General features: G+C 36.4%; 1 protein-coding gene and 1 pseudogene across 1 annotated transcript in view; both read left to right on the top strand.

Moving 5' to 3' along the window:
* Positions 1-27,127, top strand: part of LRRTM4 (leucine rich repeat transmembrane neuronal 4) — a 905,361-nt gene that overhangs the window by 150,212 nt on the left and 728,022 nt on the right. The window lies entirely within an intron of this gene.
* LOC136162824 (V-type proton ATPase subunit D pseudogene) lies at positions 4,906-5,637 on the top strand (annotated as a pseudogene).

The following is a 27,127-nucleotide window of genomic DNA, read 5'->3' as shown; positions in this document are numbered from 1 at the left end:
TGATGACTGTAAAACTGAGAAAGAGTAAATTTAAGGAAGAAATCATTAGTATTCTTGCACCTCATAAAAAGGAAAATAATTTTCAACAGGCATGTACATTAAAGAGGGTAATCTCTAATTCAGTAAAAGTGAATAAGTATTCACATGAAGAAATACATTTCTCTAAGCCAAGCCTATTAACTATAGATAAAATATGGAAATTATTCCAATATAAGTATTGTGTAGAGGAGTATGATTGGGAAATGCAATACTTTTTTAGAGGAAAAAAGTATTTCCTCACAAAGAAAACATGTATCAAACATTTGAGTAAAGTGGGCAAACATCTCTTTAGTGATTTTACAGTGACTGTTGAATTGCAGTGTACTGGAATGCAAACAGGTCAGTACAATTTAGAACCATGATCAATATTCAATCCTTCCTAAATTGCTACCATTAAATCTTTCTAAACTTCATATAGAATGATTAGATTTCAATAGAACTTTAGAGATTATTTTATCTAACTTCTTATTGTATGTGAAAAAAGAAAAGCCATTGAAAATAGTCAAACTTCATCTTGTTTCCCTCAGCTTTTTTTGAAGTAAAACTGACAAATAAAATTGCTTATCTTAAAGCATATAATTTGGTATTTAATATATGTATACATTGTGAAAAGATTACCACAATTATGTAATTAACATATCCATCATCTCACACAGTTATCTCTTGATTTGTTTTATGGTGATACAATTGATAGCTACCCTCTCAGCAATTTTCTCATCTTTGATTTTAGGTTTGATGTTTTGATGTTTGATTTTCTAACCAGGTAGCTCATGTATTAGAAATGAATTACTGGTACTGTGTATGTGTGAAGGGGAGAAGCGTATAAAGCATGTGCAGAGAGGGATAGTGTTTTGTTCACAAATTATCAATCAATGAGCATAAATTTCTGGGCATGAATGCTAGACTGCTGACTTCACACTTGCTCCTCCCCTACTAATAGTCTGTCTTACTGAGAAAGCATGATTGGATCAGAACAATCCCTAATAACTATGAGAAATTTTAGAAAAATATGCATCCTTTACTGATGCCAAATTATGCTTGGGAATCTGTCCTCATGGAGTTCATGCTCTTTAATTGGTTTTAGTCCTGATAGGGCTACCACTGGCCAAGAAATGGAGAAAATTAAAACACACTGAGATAAAATGGACACGACTGAGCGAGCGACTGAACTGAACTGACTGACTGAGATAAAGTGAAGAATGATCAGGGCTCTTTGATTTCAGTTCAGTTCAGTTCAGTCACTCAGTCATGTTCTACTCTATGTTATCCCATGAACCGCAGCACCCCAGTCCTCCCTGTCCGTCACCAACTCCCGGAGCCTACCCAAACCCATGTCCATTGAGTCGGTGATGCCATCCAACCATCTCATCCTCTGTAATCCCCTTCTCCTCCTGCCCTCAATCTTTTCCAGCATCAGAGTCTTTTCAAATGAGTCAGCTCTTTTCATCAGGTGGCCAAAGTATTGAAGTTTCAGCTTCAGCATCAGTCCTTGCAATGAACATCCAGTACTGATCTCCTTTAGGATGGACTGGTTGGATCTTCTTGCAGTCCAAAGGACTCTCAAGAGTCTTCTCCAACACCACAGTTCAAAAGCATCAATTCTTTGGCGCTCAGCTTTCTTTATAGTCCAACTCTCATATTCATACATGACCACTGGAAAAACAATAGCCTTGACTAAACAGACATTTGTTGGCAAAATAATGTCTCTGTTTTTTGATATGCTGTCTAGGTTGGTTGTAACTTTCATTCCAAGGAGTAAGTGTCTCTTTATTTCATGGCTGCAATCACCATCTGCAGTGATTTTGGAGCCCAGAAAAATAAAGTCAGCCACTGTGTCCAGTGTTTCCCCTCTATTTGCCATGAAGTGATGGGACGAGATGCCATGATCTTAGTTTTCTGAATGTTGAGCTTCAAGTCAACTTTTTCACTCTCCTCTTTCACTTTCATCAAAAGGCTCTTCACTTCCTCTTCACTTTCTGCCCTAAGGGTGGTGTCATCTGCATATCTGAGGTTATTGATATTTCTCCCCGCTATCTTGATTCTGTCTTGTGCTTATTCCAGCCCAGTGTTTCTCATGATGTACTCTGCATATAAGTTATAGAAAGAACACTGATCAAACAAAGATAAGAAAACAAGCAAGAGAAGGCTTCCTTGGGTAGGTCAACTGAAGATAGCATAGAGGCTGTCCATATAATACTAACCATCTCTTTTCATAGTATTTACCTGACTAAATTAAAACTATCTGTGCATTTGTCTGTTTGCCCTTAAAGGTGAAGTTCTGACCTTATCTTTGTCTTCACAGCTGTGCTATGGTACAGTGCCTCGCACTTAGAAAACCTTTAATATCTGTTTGTTTGATGGAAGGATGATTGGAAAAGACTTAAAAAAATGGAAAGGAAGATGAGAAGAAAGGAAAGAAGGTGAAAGAAAGAAACAGACATAATCAGATGGAATTAGGAACTTTTAAAAATTTTATTTCAGATAGTAATCTAATCTTCTCCCAACATTTAAGAACCTTGTCACTCAGAAGTATTGCAAATATTTCCTCATTTTTCTTTTCTAATAAACATATAATTGAACATTAAACATATATAATTAAGCATTGCTTGGTAAACTTGTTTGGCAGAAAGTCTCACTTGCTTTTGGTGAAAAAGTTAGGGTAAAGAACTCCCAGCCATCCACATAATTGTGGATGTTTCCGAGGGAACTAACAGCATAACTAGACAAGAGAGATTGTTGATGTTTGCCTGGTGTTTAAAACATGGATCCACATAAATGCATGATTTCATTCCAGGAGGTAATAGTTGGCATTGTCTGTGGGTGGGGGGTTAGATGAGGGAGAATCCTACAGAAGGATTTTCCTTCTCTACATCAATTCTCTCACACTGGAAACAGTTTCCTGAACTTCCTGTGACAAATCATGCCTCTAGTTCTCATCTGTGAATAGAATTTTCTCCAAGAGGTGTATTGGCTTAAACCAATTGGAGTATCCATTTCATACTCTACAATAATTGGGTTCAGTAACACAGAACAGAGTTGATCAAAGAATACATTTGCTGGGATTTCTGAAAAGGAAAACTTTTCACTGTTTTTGGAATAAGCAGTTCCAGTTTAAGAGACTGGAACTGCTCAAGTCAATTGGTTATCCTGAAGGAAATCAACTTGATGATGAAACAGAGGAAAGGACCTTAAGATAGGGATCTCCATGGTTTAAGCTACTGCAGGTAAAGTCAGAATTAACCATATTCTTTTCAGATCTATATAACCAAGCAATTTCACTTTAGTTTATTATAGTTTGGGTCACGATTTCCTCTAATTACAAGCAAGACAATCATTAATGATGTAAACAGTGAACTAAGAAGTATAAAACCAGTATTTGAGTCAATAATCTTGCCACACAGCAACTACATTTTGTTGGTTAGTCACCTGTGCGGTTGAGAAACTGACTACCCAAAAAAACAAAAGGACAAATCTCCCCTGTTTGGTTAAAAAATACAGTTGTGTCTCAATAGACACAATGTATGTTAAAATACTTATTAAGTAGTACATTAATAAACAAATGGAAGGGAATATCTTTCATAGCTCGAAAATGAGCATTACTTATTTTATTCTTCCTGACAATGAAATTGAGGTAGAGAAATTAGATGGTAGAAAGTTAAATCAAGATATTTTAACTTTTTAATAAATATATCTCTGTCATACCATGCTGCTGATAAAATGTAGAACAATTTACAAAATTGTATCTAATTAATGATGGCAGTTTCTGATTAGTTATTACCCACATCTCCCCTGATAGCCCTGCTGCCACAGATACCCTTATGGGCTTTCATTGCACAGACATGACCTTGAGTTTCAACATTGTCATGTCTTCAGTTACAGACAGACATGATTTGAAGCAACCAAATTTTCTTTTTACAACCAGTAATTCACATTTAGTCTGTTCAAAATACTCTTGGGGTTAGCACATCCAGAAGGCATTATCCCAAAATTAAACACTCATAGCTGCTTGCAAAATACGTGCAAATACAGAGCATTTGCAGGGTAGCTAAACAGATACAACTCTAGTATACTGCAGAGATTTGGGGGAAACTTAGGAGTGAACATATTAAGGGTGATACTTTTTTTTCCACTGTCTCCTATTCTTTGTTCAGAGATAAATTAATTTCTTCCAAATGGCATCCTGCTAGAATCTTAGCTATACCACAAACTAAAATGTTGCCTTCAAATACTCTAGATGTCTGTGATCCTTGTCTACTCCACAGATCTACCTGTCATTATTCACACTGAGGAGATATTTGCATGGGGAATACTTAGAGGTCTCTATGAATAATGCCAAAGTGAAGCAGAACTGTAGTCAGTAAAATTTAGGAACAGTGATTAGTCTTTGCAGAATCTACTCTAAGGCCCAGAGTTATGCCTGTGGGAAGACTAAGATTGGGACAGATGCCTGGGCTGATGTCACAGAAGTTCACTCTTAAAGTGAGACAAGCAAGGGGACAGTATGAACTCAGAACCTAAATCTACATCCCATTTTCAGTAGGTCATGTGTTCCTCAAGGAAAAGGATGGGGTTTTATATATTCCTGTCTTTCAGAGCCCAGCATACGGCTTTCCACCATAGGGAGCCTTCTCTAAGTTGGCTAAGTAAATACACTGGTGTGGGGCGTAAGTGCTACAGTAGAAACTCAAGATATGATAGGTACCAACAGGAAACGGAAGTGAAGACGGCATATCCTGGCTGCCTCTTAGCATCATGAGAGAGTCGTGTGGCTCAAGCAGCTGTACCAGGTTTAGAAAGACCCAGTGGCTGGGTTGTTGCAGCCACAGTCACCCAGCCAGGGACCCGAGCCACACGGTCATCTTCAGAATGTCAGGCAAAGACCGAACTGAAATCTTTCCCTCTCGAGTGGTACAGACCATCATGAAGGCTCCATTAAAAGGAGCACAGATAGGAGGTGGAAGCTTCATGAAGAAAGAAACCTGATGCCTTAACTCTTTCGACAGATCCTTAAGAAGATAATAGTAGAGACTAAAATGTAGATGGGTGAAGTGATGAGAGAAGCTGCCTTTTCATTTTTTGAGGCTAAGTTCACAGCGAGGGACTTAAGCATCCCAGTTATCCAAAATGTAAATGGACCCCAAATGAAGATTAGAGCAAAGAAAGATAATGTAACAGGTGTTCCTTTGCCAGTGTTTGAACTTACCATGAAGGAACTGACAGTTATGAACTGATTGGCTTAGGCCGAGGTGGGGAACGGTTTGACTAAACTGAAGAGGAATTATGCCAAAGCAGTGGAACTGGATTTGCTGCAGACTTCCTTTGTTACTTTGGATAAAGCTATTAAGATAATCAACAGGTGGGCAAATACCATTGAACATGTCATCATTCCCTGGATTGAACCTACCCTTTGCTATATCATCACAGAGCTGGATGAGAGAGAGAGAGAAGAGTTCTACAGGTTAAAGAAAATACAGGAGAATAAACAGATTCAAGGAAAAATCTGGTAAGGACTTGGAGCAAGGGAGGGCAGCTGGAGAAGTGACAGAGCCTGCTAATCTCCTGGTTCAAGAGAAAAATGAAGATATTCTGTTTGAATAATCTCTCCTGCTCTGATTCTTTCAGAAGGCCTAACGTGGCACCATTTTAATTCATGGTGTGTAGGTTTGTTTGGTATGTGTGGCTATTTATTTTTTGGCTTAAGAATTTCACCGGTTGTTAAATTTCCCTGAATGTCTGTCTATGGTATCTGCTTTGCAGAGTCATAATTAAACAACTAATAATCACCAATGAAATCTGTAAAACCTGCCCAGGAACTTGTAGAATTCATTCGGCACAAGTGTCACCCTACTTCACTTATATGTCTGCTACAAGTGATCCCCTTACCAAACATATTAAGAAATCCCTTTTAGGAAGCAGCAGTGGTCTCAGGCCAACATACGTAAACCAGCTGTTGCTGGAGCAACCTTTGTTCCTATCTGTTCACATCCCATGGCACCATTGTCTGAGATTGCTACAGCCATTCTTGTGTTAGTTATTGTGGAATTTCTCTCCTCAAGCTTTATGAAAACTTTCACCTACTTTTGTTTGAATAACAAGTCTCTGTCTGGTTTGTCATGGGAACAATTCTGCCAATTCAAATATGACTATGGTATAAACAATAAAACGATTTAAAAAAGAAAAAAAAAAAAGAAGAAGAAAGAAACCCAAAATCCTGGGGTCAAATGCTTTTGTACCCTATCCCATGAAAAAGTATAAAGGAGAGTGACTGGGATCTAGGGTCACATCCAACCCCAATATTTTGCTGAGGATACTTGTTATGTTAAGCCAAACAGTTTAGAGACACAAAGGAGACTGAGGCTATGGTTTAGATCACTGTGAGAGTCCTTTGTGAGAGATCAGGGGAAGGTAAGGGAAATCAGGAAGAGGGCTGGACATATGTTCCAGGAAGCTTTTTCTGAATGTCCTCTACAAAAGTAATGCATTTCCTCCACATTTAAATTGCGAAAATTTTATAATATTTAGTAGATTATGGGGAAAGGAAAGCAAAAAGTAGGAAGTCAAGAAATATCTAGAGTAACAGGCAAATTTGTCCAAGGAGTATAGAATGAAGAAGGGCGAAGGCTAACAGAGTTTTGACAAGAGAAAACACTGGTCATAGCAAATATCCTCTTCCAACAACACAAGAGAAGACTCTACACATGGACATCACCAAATGGCCAATACTGAAATCAGATTGATTACATTCTTTGCTGCCAAAGATGGAGACACTCTATACAGTCAGCAAAAACAAGAATGGGAGCTGACTGTGTCTCAGACATGAATTCCTTATTGACAAATTCAGACTTAAATTGAAGAATGTGGGGAAAACCACTAGATCATTCAAGTAGGACCTAAATCAAATCTCTTATGATTATACATTGGAAGTGACAAATAGATTCAAGGGATTATATCTGATAGAGTGCCTGAAGAACTATGGACAGAGGGTCCTGACACTGTATGGAGGCAGGGGTCAAGACCATACCCAAGAAAAAGAAATGCAAAAGGCAAAATGGTCATCTGAGGAGGCCTTACAAATAGCTGTGAAAAGAAGAGAAGCAAAAGGCAAAGGAGTAAAAGAAAGATATAGCCATTTGAATGCACAGTTCCAAAGAATAGCAAGGAGAGATAAGAAAGTCTTTCTCAATGATCAGTGCAATGAAATAGAGGAGAACAATAGAATGGGAAAGACAAGAGATCTCTTCAAGAAAATTAGAGATACCAAGGGAACTTTTCATGCAAAGATGGCACAATAAAGGACAGAAATGGTATGGACCTAACAGAAGCAGAAGATATTAAGAAGAGGTGGCAAGAATACACAGAAGAACTATGCAAAAAAGGTGTTCACACCCATATAATCATGTTGGTGTGATCACTCACCTAGAGCCAGACATCCAGGAATGTGAAGTCAAGTGGGCCTCAGGAAGCATCACTATGAACAAAGTTAGTAGAGGTGATGGAATTCCAATTGAGCTATTTCAAATCCTAAAAGATGATGCTGTGAAAATCCTGCACACAATACACTAGCAAATTTGGAAAACTCAGCAGTGGCCTCAAGACTGGAAAAGATCAGTTTTCATTCCAATCTCAAACAAAGGCAATGCCAAAGAATGCTCAAACTACCGCACAATTGCACTCATCTCACAAGCTAGCAAAGTAGTGTTCAAAATTCTCCAAGCCAGACTTCAACCATACATGAACCATGAACTTCCAGATGTTCAAACTGGTTTTAGAAAAGACAGAGGAACGAGATATCAGATTGCCAACATCAGTTGGATTATTAAAAAAAGGAAGAGAGTTCCAGGGAAATATCTACTTCTGCTTTATTGACTATGCCAAAGCCTTTGATTGTGTGGATCACAATAAACTGTGGAAAATTCTGAAAGAGATGGGAATACCAGACCACCTGGCCTCCCTCCTGAGAAATCTGTGTGCAGGTCAAACTGCAACAGTTAGAACTGGACATGGAACAACAGACTGGTTACAAATAGGGAAAGGAGTACATCAAGGCTGTATATTGTCATTCTGCTTATTTAACTTATGTGCATAGCGAATCATGAGAAACGCTGGACTGGATGAAACACAACTTGGAATCAAGATTGCCGGGAGAAATATCAATAACCTCAGATATGCAGGTGAAACCACCCTTATGGCCAAAAGCAAAGAAGCATTCAAGAGTCTCTTGATGAAAGTGAAAGAGGAGAGTGAAAAAGTTGGCATAAAACAACATTCAGAAAACTAAGATCATGGCATCTGGCCCCATCTCTTCATGGCAAATAGATGGAGAAACAGTGGAAACACTGAGAGACTTTATTTATTTATTTTTGGCTCCAAAATCACTGCAGATGGTGACTTCAGCCTTGAAATTAAACTGTAAGAAAAGTTATGATCAACTTAGACAGCATATTAAAAAGCTGAGACATTACTTTGCTGACAAAGGTCCATCTAGTCAAAGCTATGGTTTTTCCAGTAGTCATGTATGGATTTGAGAATTGGACTATAAAGAAAACTGAGTGCCAATGAAATGATACTTTTGAACTGTGGTGTTGGAGAAGACTCTTGAGAGTCCTTTGGACTGCAAGAAGATCCAACCAGTCCATCCTAAAGGAAATCAGTCCTGAATATTCACTGGAAGGACTGATGCTAAAGCTGAAACTCCAATACTCATTGAGTTTCAAATTCTCTGACTCATTTGAAAAGACCCTGATGCTGGGTAAGATTGAAGGTGGGAGGAGAAGGGGACAACAGAAGAAAAGATGGTTGGATGGCTTCACCCACTCAATGGAGATAAGTTTGAGTAAATTCCAGGAGTTGGTGATGGACAGGGAGGGCTGGCATGCTGCAGTCCATGGGGTCACAAAGAGTCAGACATGACTGAGCAACTGAACTGAGCTAAACTGACTATGCCTTGCATGTCTAGTGCACATTATTTATTATTCCTGGTAGATTATGATCTCCTTGAAAATAAAACTCATATCTTTTTCACCAGTTACATTCATATTACCTCATCATTGTTTCTTCTATGTAGTAAATTTCCAATGAATGTTTGTTGAATGAAACTGTGCCCAAAGTTGTTACCTTGCTGACTTCTTATGGCAATGGTATATATAACAGAATGATCTGGAGTGATTTTAAACATGCAGACCTGGATAGACCAGTTCTATCCACCACAGATTCTGATGCATTCAACTAACTGGCAGACTTAAAACATTGTTTAATACCCCCAGATCATTCTGATATATGTACCTGACTAAATATCAGTACTTTAGTGAGTGAGAAAGAAAAATGCTGTTGATTTCCAATACACATATCCCTAGAATAAATTTCAATTTGCCCAAATTTTCTTTAGCTTTCTTCTTCTCAGTTAGTATTCTTCTACTCCTTATGGCACCCTATTTTCAATATACTTTCCCATAGGGACTATCTCACTTAATTAGCTGTCTGCCAGATTGGAAAGCAATCCCTGATCAGGTGTTAGCTGATGCTTCCTATGGTGTTACATCTTGTAAAGCAATTTCAATTTAATAGGAAAATGTGAGGACCAAAATCTTTAGGGCTTAAGATATCTAATAGAAGTTTCAAGTACCAGCATGGGAGCTATTTCAGGACAGGGAGGTCTTTAAAATAGACCTCTAAAATCACAACAAAATGGGTTTTCCACTTATGAGGTTGACTCCATTTCTCCAAACATCAAATATCAGTTATACCTGACATGAAAAGTTTCTGGTGATTTCTATTCTATTGAGTATAGTCCTGAATTTAAAAAAAATGTTTATTTGTAAATTGTTCTCTATAAGTGTTAGTCTTATAGTATCTTTTAAAATCTATGATGTTTATATATATATATATATATATATATATATATATATATATATATAATGATTTGTGGGACAAGTTTAGCAGTGACAGGTAAATTAATCCAAGCAATTTTCTTTCAAAGCTAAGTCAAGGTTTCTTTGTTAATGAACATTTTCTTCTTTCCTTATCATAAGCTTAAGTGGGACAAAGAGGAGCAAGACTGGCACCAGAGAAGTGCTACAGTAGGAGGTTACAACCCTTCATTTTCTCTACGGGTTTGATTAGCATTGTTCCTTAAACTTTTCAGTCAACTTTAACATCAACTTAGGGCAGATAAGTTAAAACTAAAGATAGAACTCTTCTACTTAAAAAAAAAAAGTTTGGTTTTTATTTTTTAAAAGAACAAAGACTGAGAAATGACATTCCTTATTAAAGAAAATCTGTCAATTATTTATTTTCTTTGTTTTATACCTCTTCTAAAAGAAGAAGAAACACACATGCACATGCTCACACACACACGCACAAGCAAATATACAACCTAAAAGACAAAAAAACAAAGAAGTCTCCAAATGGTTAAATGCTACTTTGTATCAGATACTCTTGCATATATACTATATTTAATTTTCAATGTAATCCTATGAGGATAAAATATTATTGTGTTTATTTTTTTCTACCATTAACTAACTTGAAGAAATTCCACAAGGCAGGATTCAATGTTCATTAAACACACACACACACATACACACTCTCAATGGAAGAATGTTATTTGTATGATTAGATGATTTTTCCCCATAAAGTTGGTTAAATTGTAACATTTTCTCATAAAGTGTGAATCATTAGTACCAGAAAACAGCAGAACATGCACATGTGATTCATTACATATTTTCCTAGTTGACTTTAATTGATAATATTTTTTTTTTCATGCAAACATTTATTAAACAGAAACTGTAGCACTTGTATCAGACACTTGGGATTTAACAGGCATAATTTCTTCTTTTGAAGAGCGTTAGTTTAATGGGGGATACAGAGAAGTAAAAAAGCAATTATAATTTAGAGTGACAAGGACCACATGGGGAATAAGAGTGACAGCAGAGGAACACCTAACCCTGACAAGAGGATTGGGAGGCTTCTGGAGACACGCTGGGTTTACAGGTAATTTGATGAACAAAGCAGTCAGTGGCTCAGTTGTTGCAATTACTTATTTTTATGAGAAAACACACAATGAGAAATATTTGTGAACATAACTCCAGCAAATTGAATATTGATTTTATATTATATCACTTAGGGATTTAAATTCTAAACTTAGCAGATGAAAGAAAGTCCTAATTAGTAGCAGCATCTTTTAATAACATATTTCAAATTGGTATTTATGACTGATATAACTTGGTCTATGAAAAATTATGTCTGGAAAATAGTTCAAATCATGATAGATATTGAGCTATTAACAAAGAAACACTAAATTAAAAGATAAATTTCAGTAGCAGATGTAAGGGCAAGTATTCTACTATTATAGCATTAGAATCCATCATGAAGAGATATCTTGAGCATGGCAGAGGACATACTCTTATTAAACATGGATAAGAAAAAATCATTTTCACTAGGAAGTGAGATTAAAGGATGAGAATAGAAAACATTAATGCTGAAAACTGATTTTTAAAATGGAAAGATTGATGAGAAATATATTTCCTAATAGGAGTTGATAATTTTTTGAATGTTGGAGAAATATACACTCTTATATATGTGAGCCTACAGTCTTTGATTTATTAACACAAGTTTCCTTCTGAAAGACACCAAGGGTGAAAGGACAAGCTATAAGTTTGACCAAAGAAACAATTAGCTAAGCATTTGTGATTTTTTTTCTCCTGTTGCCAAGTTATTTGGCACAATCATTACATCTTAAAAATATATATCCAGATCAAAGACTTTCAAACAATTTGGAAAAGGGACTGAGTTAGCATTTAGAGACAATTTTGGAGGCATTGAAATAACCCTGAGAGTAATATGAAGCTATTTTTAGTCTTTTAAATGTATACCTGTGATTTTTCCCAAGACTGTTGTTGTCAAGTCAATGGCCTTTAACTGCCAAAACAAACAAAAACACAAACTAACAATAAACTCAAACTTAAAACATGAGCTCATAAATAGTACAAAAGTAGTTTTTGTCCAAAACTGTAGTTTCACTCTTCAGAGTATTTGTTAGTCTGAAATAGACACATCAAGATTATAGCTCTCAAAAATTTCATGCAGTGATTACATCTCACATATATAAAAGCATTTCAATGTGAAAGTCACTCAGTGGTGTTCAACTCTTTGCTACCCCGTGGACATGGAATTCTCCAGGCCAGAATACTGGAGTGGGTAGCCATTCATTACTCCAGGGGATCTTCCCAACCCAGGGATCAAATTCAGGTCTCCTGCCTTACAGGCAGATTATTTACTAGCTGAGCACTCAGGGAACTCCAGGCACTTTCTGAACAGTATATGAAGTGTTTTTTGTTTTTTTGTTTTTTTAAATACAATTTGTGTTTTCTTCTAACCAAATATTCTCTTTTCGCTGTCTCAAATTGTTCTCAAATGGGGGCATGTAAGATTGGTTTATATGTATAAATTCCTCTGCCCTGATAAATAGTACAAAGCAACCAAGCAGATACCAATTCTTTGTGAGGTTTTCTTGCTAAGATTTACTTTTAATTACAAGTGAGTTCAATAATCCAGATCTAAGGAATAAATACTTCCTCTACAATTAGAAATTATCTATTTAAAAAATTGGCTTTATTGATCAACTTTACAGTAGTTAATTTTGTAGGATATGCATCACCAGCCTGCTGAAGAAAAATTTATTTCTCCCAGAGCATTGGGTACTATATTTCCTCAGTTGTTTCCCATTAGAATGGAAATACCTATTTTTTTGCTGGTCATATATTTTTTAAGATACCAGATCACTGTGTTTCAGTCTTTCCTTGTTATTTGTGGATTTAGAGCAAAAATTTTTTCTTTTTCTGTATTTCTTTGTATGAAATGGAGATAATCTATCACACTGAAGGAAGAACTTTGAGCTCAATTCATGGACAATGCAAAGTGGTCTGATGGCCATCAGGTTTCATAGTAAAAACTATATTATCCTTTTTTTTTAAATTTGTTTATTAGATTATATATTATCTTTTTAAAGTAAAAATAATTCTTTTTACTAGGCTAAACTAATATTAGCAAAATAGAAGTCCTTATCATAAAACCTAATACATATTAATTGGTTGCTTACTTTAGCGATTGATTAGCTGTCTCAATTTGAGTTTTGGTACAAATTCTAATGACCAGTTTCCAGGTATAACCTTTTTTTCTTACTTCTCCACTTTTGTTTCCTCCTCTCAACTACTAAAAAAAGGTTAATTTTGGCAAATATTGGTTGGCCAAATATTTTTGGTTGGCAGGAAAGTTCCTTCACCTTATTTAAGTAAAAATAAAAGACATTGTTCATTTTCACTAAGAACTTTATTGAACAACGTATTTACCATTTTGTTCCACTACTTTCTGCCATTTTTTTAAGCAACTGCATAATTCTGTCTTTCCTTTTTGTCCTTTTAAGCAAAAAACTGTTCCAAGTGCCTTTAAGTCTTCCAGGGAATTGAAATTTTTTCCATGAACAAAATTTTGTAAAGATGAAAATAAATGGAAATTTGAAGATGCAATATCTGGTGAATATGGCAGATGAATCAGAGCTTCCCAGTCAAGCTATAACAGTTTTGCTTGGTCATCAAAGAAACATGCAGTCTTGTGTTATCCTGGTAGAAGATTATGTGTTTTTCCATTGCTTAATTCCAGACGGTTTTCATCAAGTGTTGCTTTCAGTTGATCTAATTGGGAGCAGTACTTGCTGGAATTAACTGTCTTTTCAAAAGACTCTCATAACAGAATACTCCTTTCCAATCCAACCATATACATGACATCACCTTCTTTGTATGAAGAACGGCCTTTGGTGTGGTTAGTGATGGTCATTTCATTTGTCCTATGACGTCTTGCATTCTACATTATTGAACAGTATCCACTTTTCATCCCCTGTCACAATTTGTTTTAAAAACAGAACATTTTTATTACATTTCAATAGAGAATTGATATGTCAAAAAGGGGGTTTTTTGTTGTTGTTTTTTTTTCCTTAATTTATATGGAAGAGGAAATGGCAACCCAATTCAGGATTCTTGCCTGGAAAATTCCATGGACAGAGGATCCTGGCAGGCTACAGTCCAAGGCTTTGCAAGAGTCAGACACAACTGAGCAACTGAACACACGTGGAACTCAAACATCAAAAAAAAGAATATAACCAAGCTGGTGCAGATGATTTTCAACACTTGATTTGGATATTCGGAGTATGTCAGTTATCTCCTACATGGTAAAATATTGATTATTCTCGATTAGTGTCTCGAGTCAGTCTCTGTTAACTTCAACTGGTCAATCCAAACATGGAGCATTTTTCAGTGAGAAATCTCCCACACAAAACTTCACAAACCACTTTTTACATGTTCAATCAGTCACAGCATATTTTCCATACACTGTGCAAATCTTTTGTGTGTGTTTCAGTTGCATTTTTACCTTTATTGAAACAATACAGTATAATATGCTATTGCTTTTTTCCTTCCATTTTTAATATTAAAATGGTTTCACAAAAATTCACAAATTTTGTTAAGTTTTTGAAAAATGTATACTGATGTGACAGCTGCCACAATACAATCTAACAAAATTGCTTCAAATGAAATTAAAGACAATTAAGCACTTCTGGAGCCATCCTACAGTAAAAACGGGACAAACCTTTTGAACAACCCAACATTATTCTATTAAACTGTGAGTGATGCTATTAGTTTGTTAATATTTCTGCTCATTTATTTTTTTGGTTACTTATACAATATCTACTTATTATGTACATAGTGTTAGGCTTTGTTACAAGGATAAAGAGAAGGAAGCTCATTGTCTAGTTGTGAAAGTCAGATGATGTACCCAGAAAGAAGATGAGAGTGTTAGCTGTCCAGCCATGTGTCACTCTTTGTGACCCCATGGACTGCAGTCCGACAGGCTCCTCTGTCTATGGAGCTCTCCAGGCAAAAACACTGGAGTGGGCTGCCATTCCCTAATCCAGGGGGTCTTCCTGACCCAGGGATTGAACTTGGGTCTCCCACATTGCAGGCATATTCTTTACCATTTGAGCCACCAGGGAAGCACTAATTTTTTTATTTTTTTATTTTTTTTTTAAGTTTTGGCCACATCACATAACATGTGTGATCTTAATACAGGACTAAAACACACATGGGATAAAACACACATTCCCAGCAGTGGAAGCACAGAGCCTTAACCGCTGGATCACTGGGGAAGTCAAAGATGATAGAAATAAAAGCTATAGAAACTGGTAGATGAGACATACTATACTGAGGAGAATAAGAAGAAACTGCTTCCTTTTCCTCAGCATGGTAAAACAGAGATAATCCAAGAGATTCAATACAAAAAGACTCTACAAAAATCTACTCTGAGTAGATGCAGGATAGCTGGACTTGGAGTTTTGTTTCTTGGCTTTCAAATTTCTTCACTTTCAAGGTCAGGTACCAATAATAATTGCCAATATTACCTTTGTTTCAGGAGTAGCTCTGTTGCTAAATTAATTTCAGAGGATTAAAAAGAATTTCTGAAAGGGTATATCTTTCAATCAAATACTGCACAAAAATCAGTATCATACAAGTGAAGTTTGAAAAGTAGTGAAAGAAAAGTCACTGGTTAAGAAGAGTAGTATAATGATTTAATGGCTTAAGATTCAGCAGTACAATGAAACTATGTTCAAAGCTTAAGAGATATATCACATTCAGGTTCATGCATGTTGTTCAGTAGAATAGAAACAAGATTTTAAAGGTTTAGGGTAGTTAACAGCAGCCCACTTTATGAATATCACCTTTCTACCATGTCCAGGATCTTCCTCCACCCCCATTATAGTTTTGAGGTGAAAGAAAGTGAAAGTGAAGCCTCTCAGTCGTGTCTGACTCTTTGCGACCCATGGACTGTGGCCTACCAGGATTCTCCGTTCATGGGATTTTCCAGGCAAGGGTACTCGAGTGGGTTGCCACTTCCTTCTCCAGAGTATCTTCCTGACCCAGGGATCGAACATGGGTTTCCCACATTGCAGCCAGACGCTTTACCCTCTAAGCCACCAGGGAAGTTTTGAGATAAAGTAGTAAAAATGCTATACTTCCCAGATGGTTCAATGGTAAAGAATCTACCTGTCAATGCATGAGATGTGGGTTTGATCCCTGGAGAAGGAAATGACAACCCACTCCAGTATTATTGCTGGGAAATCCCATAGACAGAAGAGGCTGGTAGGCTATAGTCCAAGGGGTTGCAGGGTCTGGCACAACTGAGCAACTGAGCACAGACAGTAAAAATATTGGTGTGATTTTTGTCATTCCCAGAGGGTCAGCCAAATCATAATGAGCATGGGTCTCATAAGTCAAATTGTATTAATTTGATTGCAATTAAAGTGAGACTAATAAGTGGAAGCTTTCAACTCAAACATCTCTGAAAGCTGAGTTTTTATGTTAGAGTTTTAAAATTACATTATAAGAGTAATTTAAGCTAGGCTTACACCTGCTATTTAGTAATATTGATTGCAGAGTGTTTAATAAGTTTATAAATTTACCTTAAAAAGTGGCATTACCTTTACCAATAATATGAGAGTTCAATAATTTGAAAAGGAGGAAGGGGAGAGTTTTATGAAAAATATTAGATATTCAAGATATGCAATAATTCCTGTTGCTTAACTAAAAGTTGTTGTTGTTGTTGTTGTTGTTACTTTTATTTCATTCAGCTACTTATTTATAAATTCCCTGTGGCCATTTTAATTAGCTTTCCCACCACTCCTGTGAGATAGACAGATAACATAAGGGGGTGAGATTGATGAATCTGGCTGTGGCTCAACTATTTTTTATAGAAAGTTGGAGGTTTCAGTAGTGTTGAAAGAAAACTCTAAATTTCTTTAGCCCATTTGACAATTCACTATGCTTAAACAATCAGAGCTCAAACTGTTCTTTGAATATGTTAAACAGTGTATTTAGCTACTATATATGTATTATCAGAACTTCCTCTTGTTCTAAAGGCCTCTTTTGTCCTTAAGTTTGCTTAAGGGAAAATATTCTTCTTGCTCTTATTAGATAACTGAGTTGTTTTCTGAAATGTTGTGCCCAATAGAGAAAGTGTTAATAGTAGCAAACATTTTCATTAATTACAATATAATTACAGGCATACCTCAGAGATACTCCACATTTAGTTTCAAACCACTGGAATAAAGTAAATATCACAATTAAGTGAGTCACATAATGTTCTGTTTTTTTCCAGTGCATATACAAGTTGTGCTTACACTCTATTGTAGTCTATTAACTGCACAATAGGATTATATCTAAAAAATAATGTATAATCTAAGCAATTTTTTTAAATGCATTGCTAAAAAGTGCAGTGAGCTGAGCCTTCAATGAGTGATCATTTTGCAATTGTAACATCAAAAATCACTGATAACAGATCACCTTAACAATATAATAATGCAAAAGCGTGTAATACTGTGAGAATTACCAAAATGTGACACAGAGATATAAAGTGAGCAAATGCTGCTGGAAAAATGGCACCAACTGACTTGCCTGAGGCAGAGTTACCATAAACCTTCAATCTGTAAAATACATGATATCTGCAAAATGTGATAAACTAAAGCACAATAGAAGGTGGTGTGCCTATATTATAAAAAGCTGACACATCAAATTGAATAAAATTGTTTTCCAGTATTAAGTAGCAGTCATCTGAAAAAAGATGATGGGGAAATTAAAAACAGTGACAACTGAAGAGCATACTTTTTCACCAGCACACAATTACATGAATCTTGTACTTGCTTTTTATTTTTATAAATTATTTATATGGCAGTATTTTAAAGTAGAGTGAATTTTGGTAAATCAGAAACTAGAATATCATCATGTGAAATTCCCATAATAAGAACTGATCCAAGGACAGTTCTATATGAAACAATAAATTAGAATAGAAGTGGTATTCTCTCATTTTTCCAAGCAAGACAACTTATAATTCCAATTTATGCTGAATGCAAAGATGGATCCTTTAGAACTGTAACAAGAAATTACTTATATTTATCTATAAGACATTTTATTAAATGATTTTTAAAGTATAATAAACATTTTTCTTCTTAGTAAAAAAGAAAATCTCTCAACCAAGTTTCCTTTGCTAAAATATATGTCTCTTTCTCTTTCTTGTATAAACAGGAGAAAAGATATACTTACTCATTCAACAACATCAAAAAATAAATCAGTTTTATTAAATTTTGGCAATTGCATGATATTGTCAGGGTTAGGGTAGGATGAAGCTTCAAGATGATAATGTCAAAATATGACACATAAATCTCAGTAGACAGAGATTTAAAGGGAGAAATTATCTAAGACCCATCCTAATTATCTAAGGACTGACAACTATCTTAGAATTATATAGGGCCTAGCAAGTCCTAATCCCATTACTGAACAGTTAGAAATCCTTAATTAAGTACTTAGTAAGTAAAGCAAAATGGTAAAGAAGGAATGTTGCTGCTGCTGCTAAGTCACTTCAGTTGTGTCCGACTCTGTGTGATCCCATGGACTGCAGCCTATCAGGCTCTTCTGTCCATGGGGATTTCCAGGCAAGAGTACTGGAGTGGTTTGCCATTGCCCTCTCTGAAAGAGGGAATAAAGTTCAATATATTTGCTGGTGAAATTGTTTTTTAATATATATATATTTATATAATATACAAATTAATGTGGTATGTATAGCTAATATATAATATATATAATATATTATTTATGCATTTCTATTATGTACATAAAATCTTACCAATTTCCATTATTTCTCATTCATCACTCATTCATTTACTTACCTCTCTTTTTGTATAAATATAAAATACTTACCATAATCCAAGTACTATACTAAGTACTAGAAATCTATCTGAAGTAACACATACTTTTTGGCCTCAAGGGATTTGCAATAATATGACAAGAAGGACACAGTATCGGCAGTAAGTGATTTCTGGGAGAGTGACCAAGGTACCATGAATACACACAGGAGAGTGAATCTGTCAATTTATGGGGATTGCAGCAGCCTTTATGTTGCTATGGAATTCTGAGAAGAGCTCTTAAAGCAGGATTTATCAGGATATAAAAGCAAAAAAGGGTGTAGAAAAGATTTTGGATAGAGAAAATCACAATTATCAATATATGTCTATAGTACCAAAAATAATAACCAAAGGACTGAAATTAGTTAAGGAGGATTAGAGCCCTGAAATCAAGATGGCATTTCTTCTTCTACTTCTTCTTCTTTTTTTTTTTTTTTCTTTTTGCTTGCTTGTTTGTTTGGGGGCAGACTGTGGAGAAATTGTATTAAAAGTTCAGGATAAAAGGGCAAACTGATTATTAAGAGCTTGAACTGATCAGATTAGAAATTTCAAAGCTTAACTGAGGTTAGCAAACAATCATTATTAGGTTTTCAGCACAAAAATGGTATAATTTGTATGATGAGGTTTGTTCTTAAGCTATATTAGGCTTAGTGTGGAGAGTGGTATAAAAAGAATGAAACATGAAAACGTTCTCACAGGAACCTAAGCATTAATAATGTTGATCTATATTAGGAGAGTGACCACTAAGAAATAGAAAAGTGTGTACATCTTTTATGAGCAAAAGGACTAATTTTTTTTTTTTTTTTTCATCTAACACCATTGTATGGACTTCCCTGATAGCTCAGTTGGTAAAGAATCCTCCTGCAATGCAGGAGACCCTAGTTCGATTCCTGGGTTGGGACATCCTCTGGAGAAGAGATAAGCTACCCACTCTAGTATTCTTGGGATTCCCCGCTGGCTCAGCTGGTAAAAAATCCTCTGGCAATATGGGAAGCCTGGGTTTGATCCCTGGGTTAGGAATGGTGAAAGGAAAGTCTACCCACTCCAGTATTCTGGCCTTGAGAATTCCATGGACTGTATATCCATGGGGTTTCCAAGAGTTGGACATGACTGAGGGACTTTCACTTTCACTTTTCAGCAGAGAAATAGCATTATCAAAGTCCCTCTCTGCCTGCTGTATATAAACATGAAACAGAAGTATGAGAAAGCGAAGCAAGAAAAGGATGGAGAGACTTTCAGAAACTTCCCTAAATTATTCAGGTGAATATCTTGGCCATGAACTAGGCAATGATATACAAGTGGAAGAGAGTGGGTGTTTTTTTTGGTTTTTTTTTTTTTAGATATAAAACAACTACACATACTGATGGATGAGTTGTGAGATGAAAGAGAAATAAAGTCAATGACAGTTTAAAGCACTTCAGTCTGGGAAGGCAGATGAATTGTAAGACTGAATCCTCAACTACAGTCTTTAGAGCAAACTAAAGGGTCAATTATTCACCTGTAGGTAGTATTTTTCTCTACTGCCTACAGGTGAATAATTTAGAAAGATGGTAACGATAATCCTATATGCAAAACAGAAAAAGAGGCACAGATGTACAGAACAGAATTTTGGACTCTGTGGGAGAAGGCGAGGGTGTGATGTTTCGAGAGAACAGCATTGAAACATGTATATTTTCTAGGGTGAAACAGATCACCAGTCCAGGCTGGATGCATGAGACAAGTGCTCAGACCTAGTGCACTGGGAAAACCCAGAGGGATGCGATGGAGAGGGAGGTGGGAGGGGGATCAGGATGAGGAACACTTGTAAATCCATGCCTGATTCATGTCAATGTATGACAAAAACCACTACAATATTGTAAAGTAATTAGCCTCCAACTAATAAAAATAAATGAAAAAAAATTGTAAAAAGGCAGAATAGGCATTAGACAGGATGAAGAAAAAAAAGAATAAAGCATTAGTCACCAAGAAAAGAAAGTGTTTCAAGAAGAATGGGCTCACAATGATCAAATACAGTGAGGGAAGGTAAAGATGAAGTTGAAGAATTGACCACAAGCATAACACTGACAGTTTTTTTTAAATTGTGACACTAAATTGTAAAATTGTGTATGAACTTCAAGAGAGAATGGGAAAAAAGTAGTATAGACAGTGTTTACAGATTGTTCTTGAACATCTGTGCTAATGCAGGGAACAGAGAATGAAGAAGTGACTGGAAAGGTATAGAAATAAGTAGCTTCCCTCCCTTTTGTGATAAAAAACTAGAAGTATTACAGAATATACACATGAATTATCCAGCTAAGAGTTAAGAGGAAAACTTTGATAAAAGAAAAAAGATTGAGAAAAATTGCTGGTTTATGTTTTTGAGTTTGTTAGAAGAGATGGCATCTTGTTCATGATTAGAGGATTGTTATCATAGACACAAGAGAGAAGTAAGACTAATATTGATATTTTTGTTGTTTAATTGGTTAGTCATGTCTGACTTTTTTTTGTGATCCCATGAACTTTAGCCTACCAGGCTCCTCTGTCCATGTGACTTCCCAGGCAACAATACTGGAGTGAGTTGCCATTTCCTTCTCCAGGGATCCTCCCAACCCAGTGATTAAGCCCACATCTTCTGCATTGGCAGGTGTATTCTTTACCACTAAGCCGCCAGGGAAGCTCAATATTGATATACAAAGGTGAAAATACAGAATATGTATAAAGAGGATATACTTATTTCTCTCTGACTATTTCTATTTTTTGTAGCCTGGGAATAGCAAGGAAAACTCTGGTTACCTCCAGGATTTATATGAATTGGCATAAGAGAAAATAGACAAAGGAAAGACATCTGCATCAGGAAAAGATTTCCAAGGAATCTATTTTATCCAAGGGCAGCCTGATTTCATGAATCAGATAGGCACAGAAATAATTGGGTAGTCTGTGGATGAGGACATATGCTAAAGAGCAGAGGAAGGCGTGGGACTCAAATTGGGCTGTGTATAGCATATAATGGGGCTTCCTTGGTGGTTCAACAGTAAAGAATCTCCCTGCAATGCAGGAGATGTGAGTTCAGTCCCTGAGTTGGGAAGATCACCTGGCAACCCACCCCAGTATTCTTGCCTGGAAAATTCCCTGAAGAGAGAAAGCTGGTGGGATACAGTCCATAGCATCGCAAAGAGTTGAACATGACTGAAGCTACTAAGCCTAGCTCATAATGAGAGGAGTTATTACATTTTCTTGAAACTGAGTAGTATCATAGTTGATGATATGGGAATATTGAGAAAGAATGATGTTCTCTCCAGGAGAAACAAGACTTTCATAGCTCTACATCTAGTCTTTTGGGGTCAATGATGAGGCCTAGAGGGAAGACAAAGAGCTGTCTGAGCCTTGTGGGCATCTTCATTCCTGCAAAGGCAGTGCTGAAGAAACTGATGGCCATTTGTGAATACATTATGCCATGTCAGATGATGTTATCTCATTTAATCATCTTAACAACACTATTTTATTGGAACCATGAGTTGGTCATTTTATAAATTAACATGTTTTCTGAGATATTTCTCAATCCAAGTTGTCTGTATTTATGGTCTATAATTTTAGCCACTTTAAAATAGATAAAATGAAAAAGGAACTATTAGGTTGGTAGAAAAATAATTGTGGTTTTTCATTGTTGAACTTTGCTGTTTGATATTGGAATGCATTCTTAAATGTGGTTATGTTACACATTTTAATGCACATTTCTCACTTTATTATTTTTTGCTAGTGCTTTACTACTTGCTATTTATTTTATATTTATTTTAGACTAGGGAACTGGTGTTAGACAAAAAGCAAATTGAGTGCTTTTTTTTTTTTTTTTTTGAGTTCAAAATAGGTCATAAAGCTACAGGGTCAACTTGCAACATCAACACACTTGGCCCAGGAACTGCTAATGAATGTAAAGGGCAGTGGTGGTTCAAGAAGTTTTGGTAAGGAGATGAGATCCTTGTAGGTGAGGAGCACAGTGGCCACCATGGGAAGCTGACAATGACTGAGAGTGATCATCAAAGCTGATCCTCTTAAAACTATGTGAGAATTTGACAAAGAATTCAATATCAACTGAATTCTACAGTCATTCAGCATCTGAAGCAAATTGGAAAGATGAAAATGCTCAATAAGTGTGTACCTGAAAATTAAAAAATAATAATAATAATCAATTTGGAGTATTGTCTTCTCTTATTCTACTCAACAAAGAACATTTCTCGATCAGATTGTGACATGCAACAAAAAGTGGATTTTATACAACTGGCAATGACCAGCTCAGAGGTTGGGCCACAAAGAAACTCCAAAGCACTTCCCAAAGGCAAACTAGCAGCAACAACAACAACAACTCACCAGCCAACTACCACTTATTCAAGCATCTCTACAACTTTTTGCAGGGAAAATGATTCTACAACCAGCAGGAGGCAAAAAAATGCTTTCCAAGATTTCATTGAATCCTGAAGTTCAGACTTTTATGCTACAGAAATAAACTTATTTCTCATTGGGAAAAAATGTTTTGACTATAATGGCTCCTATTTTTATTAATAAAGATATGCTTGAGCCTAGTTATAATGATTTTAAATTTATGGTCCAAAACCACTGTTACTTTTGTTGAAATATAAGGTTTAATGTTACATGTTTTCCAAATTCCCTTTTTTTTTTTGTAAGTTTGTGCCACATTTAAGGGCAAGGACACTGATTTTTGTTTTGTCTTCAGCAAGTGTTTGATTCCTCCTTATTGATCTACAGACACTAAGCAACAACCTACATAATGCAAAGTGATCTTATAGGCAAAGAGTGTAGTGGAGAAAACTAGATTATACTCAAGGTGTTAGCTTAAAAATTTACTGATAAGAGGATAGCACATAAGGACCAGTGTATAGGAAGACAATGGCATCCATCACTCTGTTTGCTTATCATAGAATCATGTCTTTTTAAATAGGAGATAATAGAGTGAGTTTAAATGTTTAGTGGCATATGCATGAGATAAACTGAAGATAGTTTTATGCAAATAATTTTAGTAGAAACAGAAAAATAAATCAAATTCTTGGCCCAAGGTACCTCAAGGCTTAGCACAACTCTGGGATGAGCTTTTAAAAATTTCCTTAGGCCTCTTTTTTGTGTTCTATGCCCTGCACACAGCCATACCTTTTTAGAGAGATGCAATATTTCTTAGAGATGATAACTAATTTGATCAGGCAATAATCACATCCTACTGGCCTGTGAGCTATCAAATCTTTTTAAATGCCTTTTCTTATCTTCTCTCTGATTCATTATCTGCTGATGTCAGCATTTAATTAGCAAAAATCAGTCTTAGAGGTCTTCCTTCCATAAAGGAAGATACTGAGCTTTAGCACATTGTAATAAAGAAGATGGAAGTTATAAGCATAGTTGTGAAATATAGAATCAGAGGATCTAAGCTCCAGCCTTGATTGTATAACTTATTCAAAGACAGGAGTTCTTATTACACCTGTTACACATTAACTATATGAATGGAAATATTTTGGTATAGCCTCACATATTTATTTTGATAATCAATTAAACAACACATATAAAAAGGAAATTGATAAGTACAAAAATCTGTTTGAATTGCATTTGTTCAGTGCCCAGCATATATTGCACAATCTCTACACTTAGCAAGAGTTTGTTGAATGTATGAGTAAATCAAAGATTCAGTCAGTCTTTGTGTATTGCTGCATTGGAAGCCACAGGTCAGAGGTTCCTGTTATGTACAACTTTTCCATGGATAAAGTGAAGACGAAAAATAAAAGACAGTAGCAATAATTATCTTGTGCATAAAAAAACCTTCTCTTATGAAACGTATATTCAGACACTGATTTCAATTGACCTTGCTGTTCAACCCTCCAGTAGTAACAACGCCACTTAATCACTTTTCTGTTCTATGTGTTGTTCAGGAAAGTGTACAGATTGTTTTTTCTCACTAATAAATAATTTGCTGTCAGCTATGCTACTGAAACATAAAATTAACACTTGTTTTCCTTAAGCTCTCATAATATAGCATGAATCATTTGGGCCAATCATGAAAAAGAAATTTGTAGTAATTTTTCTTGGATTTTAACAGGATTTGCTAAAGACTGAGCCAAGAGAGATAAGAAAGCCTTCCTCAGTGACCAATGCAAAGAAATAGAGGAAAACAACAGACTGGGAAAGGCTAGAGATCTCCTAGAGAAAATTAGAGATATCAAGGGAACATTTCAGGCAAAGATGGGCTTGATAAAGAACCGAAATGGGATGGACCTAACAGAAGATATTAGAGGGGTGGCAGGAACACACAGAAGAACTATACAAAAAAGATCTTCACGATCCAGATAATCACAATGGTGTGATCACTCACCTAGAGCCAGACATCCTGGAGTGTGAAGTCAAGTGGGCCTTAGGAATCATCACTACAAACAACACTAGTGGGTTTGATGGAATTCCAGTTGAGCTATTTCAAATACTGAAAGATGATGCTGTGAAAGTGCTGCACTCAATATGCCAACAAATTTGGAAAACTCAGCAGTGGCCACAGGACTGGAAAAGGTCAGTTTTCATTTCAATCCCTAAGAAAGGCAATCCCAAAGAATGCTCAAACTACCACACAATTGCACTCATCTCACACGCTAGTAAAGTAATGCTCAAAATTCTCCAAGCCAGGCTTCAGCAATATGTGAACTGTGAACTTCCAGATGTTCAAGCTGGTTTTACAAAAGGCAGAGGAACCAGAGATCAAATTGCCAACATCTGCTGGATCATTGGAAAAGCAGGAGAGTTCCAGAAAAACATCTATTTCTGCTTTATTGACTACACCAAACCCTTCGATTGTGTGGATCACAATAAACTGTGGAAAATTCTGAAAGAGATGGGAATACCAGATCACCTGATCTGCTTCTTCAGAAACCTGTATGCAGGTCAGGAAGCAACAGTTAGAACTGGACATGGGACAACAGACTGGTTCCAAATAGGAAAAGGAGTCCGTCAAGGCTACATACTGTCACCCTGCTTATTTAACCTCTATGCAGAGTACATCATGAGAAATGCTGGGCTGGAAGAAACACAAGCTGGAATCAAGATTGCCAGGAGAAATATCAATAACCTCAGATATGCAGATGACACCACCCTTATGGCAGAGAGTGAAGAGGAACTAAAAAGCCTCTTGATGAAAGAGGGGAGTGAAAAAGTTGGCGTAAAACTTAACATTCAGAAAACTAAGATCATGGCATCTGATCCCATCACCTCATGGGAAATAGATGGGGAGACAGTGGAAACAGTGTCAGACTTCATTTTTGGGGGCTCCACAATCACTGCAGATGGTGACTGCAGCCATGAAATTAAAAGACGCTTACTTCTTGGAAGGAAAGTTATGACCAAGCTAGATAACGTATTAAAAAGCAGAGACCTTACTTTGCCAACAAAGGTCCGTCTGGCCAAGGTTATGATTTTTCCAGTGGTCATGTATGGATGTGAGAGTTGGACTGTGAAGAAAGCTGAGCTCCAAAAAATTGTTGCTTTTGAACTGTGATGTTGGAGAAGACTCTTGAGAGTCCCTTGGACTGCAAAGAGATTCAACCAGTCCATCCGAAAGGAGATCAGTCCTGGGTGCTCATTGGAAGGACTGATGCTGAAACGGAAACTCCAGTACTTTGGCCACCTCATGCGAAGAGCTGACTCATGGGAAAAGACCCTGATGCTGGGAGAGATTGGGGGCAGGAGGAGAAGGGGACGACAGAGGATGAGATGGCTGGATGGCATCACCAACTCAATGGGCATGAGTTTGAGGAAACTCCGGGAGTTGGTGATGGACAAGGAGGCCTGGTTTGCTGTGATTCATGGGGTTGCAAAGAATCGGACATGACTGACAGACTGAACTGAACTGAACTGAACTGATGCTGAAGCTGAAACCAAAAATTTGGCCACCTGATGTGAAGAACTGACTCATTTGAAAACACCCTGATGCTGGGAAAGATTGAGGGCAGGAGGAGAAGAGGACAACAGAGAATGAGATGCTTGGATGGCATCACCTACTCAATGGACATGAGTTTAAGTAAACTCTGGGAGTTGGTGGTGGACAGGGAGGCCTGGTGTGCTGCAGTCCATGGGGTCGCAAAGAATCAGACACTACTGAGTGACTGAACTGAAGAGAATTTGAGATTATTCTTTATTAACCAGGGAAAGACTGTATCATGTGTATGTGTGATTTACTCAGAAAAATTTTAATGAAATATAGACTCTAGAGATAACCAAAAATTTGGTTTTGGTGTTCTCTTTCTCTGTCTCTCTGTCACTCTAATTCTCTTCTTCTTTTCTTCTCTTTCAATCCAT

This window comes from Muntiacus reevesi, chromosome 3, assembly GCF_963930625.1.
Source record: "Muntiacus reevesi chromosome 3, mMunRee1.1, whole genome shotgun sequence".
Classification (NCBI taxonomy): Eukaryota; Metazoa; Chordata; class Mammalia; order Artiodactyla; family Cervidae; genus Muntiacus; species Muntiacus reevesi.
This window is presented reverse-complemented; position numbering and strand designations above follow the sequence as displayed.